General features: G+C 39.1%; 1 protein-coding gene across 1 annotated transcript in view; it reads left to right on the top strand.

The window, feature by feature from the left end:
* The window catches only part of LOC126354973 (cytochrome P450 4g15-like), a 247,833-nt gene extending 243,946 nt beyond the window's left edge, over positions 1-3,887 (top strand). Inside the window, exons 7-8 of the transcript XR_007565424.1 lie at positions 3,494-3,580; positions 3,846-3,887. The gene's annotated coding sequence lies outside the window, so the exon portion shown is untranslated. The remainder of the gene's footprint in view (positions 1-3,493; positions 3,581-3,845) is intronic.
* The last annotated feature ends 9,753 nt before the right edge of the window (positions 3,888-13,640 follow it).

Genomic DNA, 13,640 nt, shown 5'->3' with positions numbered 1-13,640 from the left:
GAATTACAATGTCATAGGCAAACCTCAAAGTTTTTATTACTTCTCCATGGATTTTCATACCTACTCCGAATTTTCCTTTTGTTTCCTTCACTACTTGCTCAATATACAGATTGAATAACATCGGGGGGAGAGACTACAACCCTGTCTCACTCTCTTCCTAACAACTGCTTCCCTTTAATGTCCCTCGACTCTTATAACTGCCATCTGGTTTCTGTACAAATTGTAAATAGCCTTTCGCTCCCTGTATTTTACCCCTGACACCTTCAGAATTTGAAAGATAGTATTCCAGTCAACATTGGCAAATGCTTTCTCTAAGTCTACAAATGCTAGAAATGTAGGTTTGCCTTTCCTTAATCTAGCTTCTAAGATGAGTACTAGCGTCATTATTGCCTCACGTGTTCCAATATTTCTACGCAATCCAAACTGATCTTCCCCGAGTATGGCTTCTACTAGTTTTTCCATTTGTCTGTAAAGTATGTGCATTAGCATTTTGCAGCTATGGTTTATTAAACTGATTGTTCAGCAATTTCCACATCTGTCAACACCTGCTTTTTATGGGATTGGAATTACTATACTCTTCTTGAAGTCTGGGGGTATTTCGCCTGTCTCATACATCTTGCTCACCAGATGGTAGAGTTTTGCCAGGACTGGCTCTCCCAAGGAATGTTGTCTACTCTTGGGGCCTTGTTTCATCTCAGGTATTCCATTGCTCTCTCAAACTCTTCACGCAGTATCATATCTCCCATTTCATCTTCGTCTGCCTCCTCTTCCATTTCCATAATATTGTCCTCAAAAACATTGCCCTGTATAGACCCTCTATTTACTCCTTCCACCTTTCTGCTTTCCCTTCTTTGCTCAGAACTGGGTTTCCATCTGAGCTCTTGATATTCATACAAGTGGTTCTCTTTTCTCCAAAGGTCTCTTTAATTTTCCTACCAAATTAAGGGATCTGACATTCCACACTCTGATCCGTAGAACGCCACTTTTCTTTCTCCTGGTAACGACGTCCAATTGAGTAGTCCCCACCTGGAGATCCGAATGGTGGACTATTTTACCTCCAGAATATTTTACCCAAGAGGATGCCATCATCATTTAACCATACAGTAAATTTGATTTAAAGAAAATTATTCCACTTTCTACTTTAAGACAACTTGGTTTAATAATAATAATTTTGGCTATGGTTTATCTAAAGCTTGCTTTTCTCCACTTATTGGCTAATGCTTAATTTGAGGCATTATTCTTTATGTGTGCAGTTTCAATAAATCATAATTTAAAGGATTCTTAGGATATTTGTTTTATGGGTTCAATTGTTAATTTTATACCTTTAACTTCTGTTTGTTTTAATGTTTCTAGTTTATTTTTGTTTAATATATCTTTTTAAGCAGAATTAATGGTTTAATTTTTCTTTATTTTTTTCAACTGGTTTAACTGCTTCTTATTCTTTTCATTTATTTTAATATTCAGTATCTAGAGATAATAATTTTTATTCAAGAAATTTTTTATGACAATGGTTATTATATTTCATTTGGTATAATTTGTTTATTCTTTGTTGCTGTTCTTGGTGGTAGTCTATTACCTTGGTTGGTTTTCCCCATTCTTCGTGTGATTGCATTGCCTTATTATTTAAAGTTTTTAACGATTACAGTTGTTGATTTGGGTGTTTGTTTTGGTTATCTTATTTCTAAGTTTGATTTTTCTCATAATTTATTTTTTGATGTATACATTCTTTTGTTAGCTTTGTTGCTTCTATAGGATTTATACCTTTCCTTTCAAATGAGTTTGTTAGATATATTCCTTTGATGTTAGGTTATTATTCATCAGAATCATTTGATTACAGTTGGGGTGAGTTATTTGGTGGTCAGGGGTTGTATGCATTACTTACTTACTTAATTGGTTATATTCAAGGTTTATATGTTTTGAATTTTAAGATTTGTCTTTTAACTTTTAGTTTTTGGATATTTATTTTAGTGATGGTATTTTTCTTATGCCTAAACAGCTTATAATTAGAGCATGACACTGGAGATATTACAGAAGTATCGTTACTTTTAGGTTTTTGTAAATAAGAATATATTTTTTTCACAGTGATAATGTAATGTTTTATTTATACTATATGAATTTTAGAAATATTAACGGAGTTTAACCACTAATATAAAAAGTTAGCAGCTTTCATATTGGTTTCACATTTCCTTAATTGGAACTTTATAGATCAATTATGTTTTAACAGTAATACACATCTTTTTGGCTTCCATTATTAAGAATAAGAGTACATTATTTACCAATCTTTCAGGTCCAAATTGACTGCTATATTTCGCTTCTTGTTCTATTTAAAGTTGAATGATTATATCAATACCTTTTTAATGCAACCATATGTTATAGTACAATGCAACCCTTTATTTCAATCATTGTAAGGCTCCTTGATTTCATTTAGGTATACTATGCTGAAAAATATTGTTGATACTGTTCAGATTATGATGTCTGATATTTTAAAGATAATTACAATTGTTAGAAGTAGTACGATTTCTATATCCTAGATTATGAAAATTACTGCAATTAAGAAGAATTGGAGGGAGAATGTATTCATGCTGATCTTTTTGCATTGAACCCACATTCAAATGGCGACCTTTTTTCCCAGTCATTAATTATTTTTTTAATAGTGTTGTTGCAAGGAGTATAACAAATAATTGGAATAATGAATCTCATAATAACTCTTATAGACAGAACTAAGATTGTTTTTCTTGAGTTACATCAATCTTTCTGATTGGAAGTCAAATGTAATATTTATACTAGAAAAACTATTATCTACCTCATCAACAAATTGTGATATGTAGAAATAATTGTAGAACATCTACGAAGTGTCAATATCATGCTGCTGCTTCAAATCCAAAGTGGTTTTCGTGAGAATTGATTTACTGAGTGCTGAAATAGACATGTCGTAAGAAAATTATTCCAATAATTACATGGAGTCCATGGAAATCTGTTGCAACAAAGAATGTTGATCGATATACTGCGTCTGCAATAGTGAAAGGTGCTTCTCAATATTTATATGTTTGAAGTATTGTGAAACATAGTCCTGATAGTGCTGTGAAGAATAAGCCTTGTAATGCTTGAGTGTGGTTAGGCTCTATGAGACTGTTGTGTGCTCATGATGCAGTTATTCTTGATGCTAAAAGAATAGCTGTATTAAGAAATGGAATTTATATGGGATTAAATGGTTGAATCCCTATTTGACATCATAGTATTCCTAGTTCAATTGTTAGTCTTCTTCTAAAGAAAGCCCAAAAGAATGATACAAAGAATAATACTTTTGATGCAATAAACAGAATTATCCATATCAGAATCCAATTGATACAAATCCTGAATGTAACCCTAGATATGTTCATTCCCATACTAAATCCCATCATCATTGAATTATAGTTAATAAGGTGATCTCAAATCTGATTATGAATAAGTTAATGTTAAATATGCGAAATCATTATGCTAATACTGATTCTAGGGCTATTGCTCCAACTGCTCCTGTTAATGGTCAAGGTCTATAGTCTACTCAGTGGAATGGGCGATTTGAGTGAGTTGTTAACATAAGGTTAGTATACTTCTCTATAATATAGGGTTCTTAAAAGTGAGAAAACGTAAGCTTGAATTACAGCTACTGTTGATTCTAGGATTAGTTGGAGTATTTGTCCAATAATTAGTAATGAAATTAAATTTATTGCTATGGATGATCCTGTATTTCCTAATAAGGTTAAAGTGTCCAGCAAATATAGTTGGCACTTGTCGTACTGCTAATGTACCTCGTTGGATAACATTTCTAATTGTTTCAATTTATATTATAAATGGCATTAATGCAGGTGGTTTTCCCTGGGGTACAAGAAGAGTAAATATGTGGTTAGTGTGACTGATTCATACAAATAATATAAATCTTACTCACATAGGCAGAGCAATTGCAAATGTCAATGCTAAGTGGTTTGTTCAGTAAAAAGGTAAGGAAATAATCCTATGAAATTATTGAATAATATTATAATGAAAATTGAGATAGGGATTAATGTTGTTCCATTAAATGATTTTGGTCCTAATAATGTTATAATTCGTTGTGTGAGATTATGTTTAGTTTATTTCAGATAATATTACATTGTGATGGTGTAACTCATAACATTGATTGGATTAATAATAATCTTAGGAATGATCTAGTTCAATTTAATGACAAGCTTAAGATATTATTTGATGGATCAAGTGTTGAGAATAAGTGTGTTATCATTTTCAATTTATATTTTTTATCTCAATTCTTCTTTTTTCTGCTATTTTCATAAGATTAGGTTTTAATGAAAGAATGTTGATTGAATAGAATTAAAGTGGCTGCAAATATAATGAATACAGAGAATAATATGAGAGGAGATATTTGAGGTATTTGGATTTAAATTTCCCCATCAGAAGTAGTCATTCATTACTATTATTTGGTTTCAGAGACCATTACTTACTTTCAGTCATCTGATGTTTCAAGGTGTACTAAATGTTTAGTTATTTTAGATTGACACTCTAACATATATTTTAATGAACTCCTTAGATTCTCTTAGATTATCACTTGATGAATAAATTTACTGAAGTTCTTTCAATGACAGTTGTTATAAATCTGTGGTGTGCTCCACAAATTTCTGAGCATTGGATGAAAAATAGTACAGAATCGTTTATTGTAAATGTTCCTGGATTTAGTCAACCTGGAGTGGCAACAATTTAAACCTCTATAGCAGGTACTGCTCATGAGTGAAGAACGTCTGAGGCTCTTGTAAAAACCTGTACTTCTCCATTTATTGGTAGAATTATTCAGTTATCTACATCTAGATGTCGATAGCCATCATTTTCTAAATCTGGCTTTGGTGTTATGTAGGTATTGAATTCTACATCTATAAAGTCTGAATATTTATATCATAATTATCACAGTCATCCAATTGTTTTGATTGTGACTATTGCGTCTACTGAATCATGAAGTAAATATAGTAGTCGTAGTGATGTGAGTAAAATAAAAATTAGGGTAATAGCTGGTAATGCTGTTCAGATAGTTTCAATTAAATGTCCATGAAGTATATTTCGGTTTGTATAGGCAATAAATAGTACATAACTTTGGGTATAACCTATAATTACTGTAATTAATAATAGTATGGCTATAGTATGGCCATGGAAGAAAGATAGTTGCTCCATTAGTCATGAAGCTCCATGTTGAAGAGATAAATTTTATCATGTTGCATTTATTTGTTTCTAATAAAAGGTCAAACCTTTATTTGTAGAGTTTAAATCTACTGCACTAATCTGCCATATTAGGATCTAGAAATTAATGATAATTCTGAGCTACTATGATCTGCAGGTGGTTTGATTTGTAATCATTCTGTGGATGTATTGCGAATACATAGAAAGAAGGATCCTTTATTATATGATTATATTATAGTGGAACAAACACTGGTAGCACTTACTTCTGTAAAATATGCATGCTGAATGATCTGAAGTGAAATGATCATATAAAATTAATTGTTGGTAAGGAGGGTACCAGGTTGAGTTTCATTGGGAGAGTCCTTAGAAAATGTAGTCCATCAACAAAGGAGGTGGCTTACAAAACACTCGTTAGAACTATACTTGACTATTGCTCATCAGTGTGGGATCCGTACCAGATCGGGTTGACAGAGGAGATAGACAAGATCCAAAGAAGAGCGGCGCGTTTCGTCACAGGGTTACTTGGTAACCGTGTTAGCTTCACAGAGAGGTTTAGCAAACTCAAGTGGCAGAGTCTGCAAGAGAGGCGCTCTGCATCGCGGTGTAGCTTGATGTCCAGGTTTCGAGAGGGTGCGTTTCTGGATGAGGTATCGAATATATTGCTTCCCCCTACTTATACCTCCCAAGAAGATCACGAATGTAACATTACAGAGATTCGAGCGCGCACGGCAGCTTTCCGGCAGTCATTCTTCCCGCGAACCGTACGCGACTGGAATAGAAAAGCAAGGTAACGACAGAGGCAAGTAAAGTGCCCTCCACCACACACCGTTGGGTGGCTTGCGGAGTATAAATGTAGATGTAGATGCCGATATGTAGAACTTATATTAGCTCTAAACATGATTTCTCAGTTTGTAATTATTTTTCTCATCAAATTACAATGAATATAATGATTCCTACAGTAGATTCTTGATAATACATTTCATTATGTATATGTGACTGGATAATCTGAATATCGTCGTGGTATTCCAGCTAATCCTAAGAAGTGTTGAGGGAAGAATGTCAAGTTTACTCTGATCAGTATAACTGTGAACTGAATTTTTAATCGTGTATTGTTATGGTTAACCCTATACATAGTGGGTATCATTGAACAACACCTTCTATAATTGCAAATACTGGTCCTATGGATAAGATGTAATGGAGGTGGGCTACTTCATAATATGCTTCATGTAGCACAATGTCAAGTGATGATTATGCTAGTACTAATCTTGTTAATCCACCAATTGTGAATAGGAAAATGAATCCTAAAGCTCATAATAATGGTGGATTAAACTTGAATATAGTTCCATATAATGTGGTTAATCATCTGAATACCTTAATTCCTGGAAGAACGGAAATGATTGTTGTTGCTGATGTAAAGTATGCTCGTGTGTCAACATCCTCTCCTACTATAAATATATGCTATGCTCATACAATAAATCCTATCAATCCAATGAATAACATGGCTTACATTATACATAGTGTACCAAATGCTTCAATCATTCAATTTTCTCTCTTTCTTGATACACAATGTGTGAATTAATATCAAATCCTTGTAATATTAAAATGTAAACTTCTGTGTGCCCAAAGAATCAGAATAGGTGTGGATACAGAATTGGGTCCCCTCCTTTCCGCAGGGTCGAAGAATGATGTGTTTAGGTTTCAGTGTGTTAATAATATAGTAATAGCTCTTCCTAAAATGGGAAGTGAAAGAAGAAGGAGAAGAGCTGTAATAGCTACAGACCAAGCAAGTAAATGTGTCTGGTCTGAAGTTATACTTTCTGAGCATATATTAATTGCTGTTGCAATAAAGTTTACTGCAGCAAGGATTGACGATACACCCAGTAAGTGTAATCAAAATATTGCTAGATCTACAGATCCACCCCATGTGCAATAGCTCCTGCAAGAGGAGGGTAAACTGTCCACCCTGTACCAGCACCATTATCTACTATAGAAGATGAAAGAGGAAGCGTTAATGAGGGTGGTAGTAATCAAAAACGTATATTATTTATTTGTGGGAATGCTATATCTGGTGCACCAATTATTAATGGTACAAGTCAGTTACCATATCCACCAATTATAATAGGCATTACTATGAAGAAAATTATTACAAATCCATGGGCTGTAATAATAACATTATAAATTTTGTCTTCTCCAATTACAGATCCTGGTTGACCTAATTCAGCAACAATAAGCATTGTTATCGATGTTCCTAGTGTTCCCACTCATGCTCCAAGCAGAAAGTATAAAGTACCAATGTCCTTATGGTTTGTTGAGAATAATCATTTTTGCATTAAGATGGTTGAATATTAGGTGGTAGACTGTAAATCTACTTACCATATTTTGGTCTTATATTCAATTATGATTCTAGACTGCAATTATAGAGGTGTTTCCGTAATTGCTCCTTCGACGTATAGATTGAACAACAGTGGCGAAAGACTACTCTTTTTAGTACGAGCACTTCGTTCTTGGTTTTCCAGTCTTATTGTTCCCACTTGCTTCTTGTACATATTGTACTTTACCCGTCCTTCCCTATATCTTACCCCTATTTTTCCAGAATGTCGAACACCTTGCACCATTTGAAATTAACGAACACTTTACCAGGTTGACAAATAAAATTAACTTGTCTCAATGTTCCCTCAGTCTTGCTTCCATTATCAACTGCAACGTCAGGACTGCACCTCTGGAGCCTTTACATTTCCTAAAGACTAGCTGATCTTCATCTACCAATTCCTCAATTTTCCTTTCCATTCTTCTACATATTATTCTTATCAGCAACTTGGATGCATGAGCTGTTAAGCTGATTATGTGAACATTCCCACACTTACCAGCTCTTCCAAACTTCAGAACTGTGTAGATGATGTTTTTCCCAAAGTCTAACAATCCCAGTCTTCTACATTCTACACACCAACGTGAATATTTGTTTTGTTGCCACTTCCCCCAATAACTTTAGAGTTTCCGATGGAATATATGTATCCCTTCCGCCTTATTTGACCTTAAGTCATCCAAATATCTTCTAAATTCTGACTCTAATTTTGCATCCCGTCTCCTCCCTGCAGACTCCTGTTTCTTCTTTTATCGCATCATCAGATAAGGCTTCCCCTTCGTATAGGCCATGTATCCGCCCCTCCTCTGCATTTAATAGTGGAATTACGACTGCACTGTTAATGCTACCACATTTGCTTTTAAGTTCACTGAATGTTGTCTTGACCTTTCTATATACTGAATATGTCCTTCAGAAATCATTTCTTTCTCTGTTTCTTCGAATTATTCATGTGACTATTTCGTCTTAGCTTCTCTGTACTTCCTATTTATTTAATTCCTAAATAGCTTATACACTCCTGGAAATTGAAATAAGAACACCGTGAAATCATTGCCCCAGGAAGGGGAAACTTTATTTACACATTCCTGGGGTCACATACATCACATGATCACACTGACAGAACCACAGGCACATAGACACAGGCAACAGAGCATGCACAATGTCGGCACTAGTACAGTGTATATCCACCTTTCGCAGCAATGCAGGCTGCTATTCTCCCATGGAGACGATGGTAGAGATGCTGGATGTAGTCCTGTGGAACGGCTTGCAATGCCATTTCCACCTGGCGCCTCAGTTGGACCAGCGTTCATGCTGGACGTGCAGACCGCGTGAGACGACGCTTCATCCAGTCCCACACATGCTCAATGGGGGACAGATCCGGAGATCTTGCTGGCCAGGGTAGTTGACTTACACCTTCTAGAGCACGTTGGGTGGCACGGGATACATGCGGACGTGCATTGCCCTGTTGGAACAGCAAGTTCCCTTGCCGGTCTAGGAATGGTAGAACGATGGGTTCGATGACGGTTTGGATGTACCGTGCACTATTCAGTGTCCCCTCGACGATCACCAGAGGTGTACGGCCAGTGAAGGAGATCGCTCCCCACACCATGATGCCAGGTGTTGGCCCTGTGTGCCTCGGTCGTATGCAGTCCTGATTGTGGCGCTCACCTGCACGGTGCCAAACACTCATACGACCATCATTGGCACCAAGGCAGAAGCGACTCTGATCGCTGAAGACGACACGTCTCCATTCGTCCCTCCATTCACGCTTGTCGCGACACCACTGGAGGCGGGCTGCACGATGTTGAGGCGTGAGCGGAAGACGGCCTAACGGTGTGCGGGACCGTAGCCCAGCTTCATGGAGACGGTTGCGAATGGTCCTCGCCGGTACCCCAGGAGCAACAGTGTCCCTAATTTGCTGGAAAGTGGCGGTGCGGTCCCCTACGGCACTGCATAGGATCCTACGGTTTTGGCGTGCATCCGTGCGTCGCTGCGGTCTGGTCCCAGGTCGACGGGCACGTGCACCTTCCGCCGACCACTGGCGACAACATCGATGTACTGTGGAGACCTCACGCCCCACGTGTTGAGCAATTCAGCGGTATGTCCACCCGGCCTCCCGCATGCCCACTATACGCCCGTGCTCAAAGTCCATCAACTGCACATACGGTTCACGTCCACGCTGTCGCAGCATGCTACCAGTGTTAAAGACTGCGATGGAGCTCCGTATGCCACGGCAAACTGGCTGACACTGGCGGCGGCGGTGCACAAATGCTGTGCAGCTAGCGCCATTCGACGGCCAACACCGCGGTTCCTGGTGTGTCCGCTGTGCTGTGCATGTGATCATTGCTTGTACAGCCCTCTCGCAGTGTCCGGAGCAAGTATGGTGGGTCTGACACACCGGTGTCAATGTGTTCTTTTTTCCATTTCCAGGAGTGTATTTCCGCGTTTCTGAATTTCCCTTAATGTTATTGTACTTCCTTGTTTCATCGATAACTGAAGTACACTATGTGATCAAAAGTATCCAGACACCTGGATGAAAATTACTTTAAAGTTCGTGGCGCCCCCATTGGTAATGCTGAAATTCAGTATGGTGTTGGCCCACCCTTAGCCTTTATGACAGCTTCCACTCTTGAAGGCATAACTTCATCCAGATGCTGGAAGGTTTCTTGGGGAATGGCAGCCCATTATTCACGGAGTGCTGCACTGAGGAGAGGTATCAATGTCGGTCGTTGAGGCTTGGCACGAAATCGGCGTTCCAAAACATCACAAAGGTGTTCTATAGGATTCCGATCAGGACTCTGTGCAGGCCAATCCATTACAGGGATCTTATTGTCGTGTAACCACTCCGCCACAGGCCGTGCATTATGAACAGTTGCTCGATCGTGTTGAAAGATGCAATCGCCATCCCCGAATTGCCCTTCAACAGTGGGAAGCAAGAAGGTGCTTTAAACATCAATTTAGGTCTGTGTCGTGATAGTGCCACGAAAAACAACAAGGGGTGCAAGCCCCTCCATTAAAAACACGACCGCACCATAATGCACCCGAATTTTACTGTTGGCACTACACACGATGGCAGATGACATTCACCAAGCACTCGCCATACTCACAACCTGCCATAGGATCGCAACATTGCGTACTGTTATTCATCACTCCACTCAACGTTTTTCCACTGTTCAATGCTTACGCTCCTTACAACAAGCGAGGCGTCGTTTGGCATTTACTATCGTGATGTGTGGCTTATGAGCAGCCGCTCGACCAAGAAATCCAAGTTTTCTCACCTCCCGCCTAACTGTCATAGTACTTGCACTGGATCCTGATGCAGTTTGAAATTTCTCTGTGATGGTCTGGATAGATGTCTGCCTATTACACATTGCGACCCTTTTCTACTGTCGGCGGTCTCTGTCAACAGACGAGGTCGGCCTGTACGCTTTTGTGCTGTACGTGTATCTTCACGTTACCACTTCATTGTCGCATCAGAAACAGTGGACCTATGGTTGTTTAGGAGTGTGGAAATCTGGCGTACAGGCGTATGGCACAAGTGACACCCAATCACCTGACCACGTTTCGAAGTCCGTGAGTTCAGCGGAGCTCCCCATTCTGCTCTATCACGATGTCTAGTGGCTACTGAGGTCGCTGACATGGAGTACCCGTAGTAGGTGGCAGCACAATGCAGCTAATATGAGAAACGTATGTGTTTGGGGGTCTCCGGAGACTTTTGATCATACAGTTCATTTCTTCTGTTACCTTTAGTTTCTCCGAAGTTACCTTCCTTGTATCTACGTTTTTCTCCGCAGCTTCCTTGATTGCCTTGGTTAGAGATATCCATTCTTCTTCAACAGAACTACCTAGTGAGCTATCCATTATCGCAGTAACTGTAGTCTTAGAGAATTTCAAGTCTATGTCTTCATTCCTTAGTAGTTCCGTATTCTGCTTCTTTGCGCATTGATTGCTTTTGACTAGTCTCTTGAACTTCAGCCTATTCTTCATCACTAGCAAATTATGATTTGAACCTTATCTGCACCTGTGTACTGTTTACAATCTCCGTCTGATAAAGATTAATCTAGCTGAAATCTTCTTGTATCTCCCGGCGTTTCCCAAGTATATCTCTTCCTCATATGATTCTTGAAACAGTATTCGCTGTAACATCTAAAATTTGTTGCATAAACTCATTTAGTCTTTCTGCCCTCTCTTTCTTATTACCAAGCGCCCGCGTCCGGCCATCCTGATTTAGGTTTACCGTGATTTCCCTAAATCACTCCAGGCAAATGCCGGGATGGTTCCTTTGAAAGGGCGCGGTCGACTTCTTTCCCCGTCCTTCCCGAATCTGATGAGACCGATGACTTCGCTGTCTGGTCTCCTCGTTCACAATAACCCAACCCAACCAACCCAACCACCAAGCCCGTATTCTCCCACAACTCTTTCTTCTGCTCCTCCCCCTGCAACCGCATTCCAATCCTCCATGACTATTAGATTTTCATCTCTCTTCACGTATTGAATTACCCTTTCAATATACTCATATATTTGCTCTATCTCTCAAGTTCTGCTTGCGACGTCATGTATACCTGAACTATTGTTGTCGGTGTTCGTTTCTTGTCGTTTCTGATGAGAAAAACCCTTCACAGTAAGTCACTATCTGTCCTACCTTACGATTCATAATGAACCCAACTTCTGTTATACCATTTCCTGCTGCTATTGATATTACCCTATACTCTTCTGACCATAAGTTTCAATTACACGGTCTGTGTATCTAGACTGGGTCTTATCATTTCTATTTTCGAGTATTCTAGCGTCCCTAACACGTTCAGATTTCTGACATTCCCCGACTCGTATAAAGTTAACCTTAAATTGGTTACTCAACCTTTTTCTCATCGTTACTTTCCTCTTGGCAGTCCCCTCCCGGAGAAGCGAAAGAGGAGACTAGTGTGGAATTTCTGCTAATGGAGAGACCATCGTGACACTTTTTCAAATTACGGACCTCATACCCTGTAGATACACGTTATGTGTCTTTAATGCAGTGCTTTCCATTGCCTTCGGCATCGTCGGCCTCTATCTGTTTAAAGTTACGGCGTTTGGGCTTCGTATTGTTGCAGTCACTATCAAACATGCGATGAACAACCTACTTCGGCACCTTAAACTTACGACATGTCTTTGGTATGTGGATGACAGTGTTTGCAAAGACATAACAAAAACATCTAAGCCGGCTGACAACCGAGTTGAGGAGTGTTCAGACTGTAGGCCTCCGACCGATTCCAAAAGAGTGCCTCTTCTCTGTGCAAGAAATAAAAATCTTGGGGCACCTAGTGGTACAGCCCGTCCCGATCCAGATAGAATAAGAGCAGACACATATTTCTCACCACTCGGTGCATACGTGATGTGAGACGTTTTCCTCGGAATGCTCTAGTACTACCGGGGATTATAAAGAACTACTGTACTAAAGCAAATCCCTGCAATAACTCGTTCAAGGAGATGCCAAATTTTCCTGGAACGAGGTACATGAGAGATATTTCACTGTCCTTAAGGAGGCGCTAAAATTTTGTCCAGTTCTAGCATTGTATGACGAGAATGTCGAGACAGCACTTAACATCGACGCTGACAGTTATGGCACAGGTACACATTCAGTAAGATACTGAACAGCTGATAGGTAATACTTCTATACTGCGGTCCACGACGGAGAGGAGTTACCCCACAATCAAGAAAGAGTGCTTTGCCGGTGTTTGAGTCCTCAGGCACTTCCAGCAGTATTTTTTTCGCATACCATTCACCGTTGTAACGAACCGCCATTCCCTGTCCTGGCTGACTAACTTGAAGGATCAGTTAGATCGACGGCGACGTAAGCGCTGAGGCTTCAGGACGCAAACACAACGTCGACAGACTTTCAAGGAATCCTGTAGCGAAACACAGCAGCTTGGATGAAGTCCCAGTCATTATTGCATTATTTGATATTGCTGCTGAACAAAAAAAAAAGATCCAGCATTTCTGAAGCCACAAAAGCCTTGAAGAAGGAAGACAGGCGAAAGGAAAATTCCAGTTAATAAACTGAACATTGAAAAAGAGGAACTATGATACGAGGGGGTGGAAATGGTTG

Source organism: Schistocerca gregaria, chromosome 3 (assembly GCF_023897955.1).
Source record: "Schistocerca gregaria isolate iqSchGreg1 chromosome 3, iqSchGreg1.2, whole genome shotgun sequence".
In the NCBI taxonomy this organism is placed as follows: domain Eukaryota; kingdom Metazoa; phylum Arthropoda; class Insecta; order Orthoptera; family Acrididae; genus Schistocerca; species Schistocerca gregaria.
The sequence above is the reverse complement of the archived record's forward strand: the minus strand, read 5'-3'. Positions and strand labels throughout refer to the sequence as shown.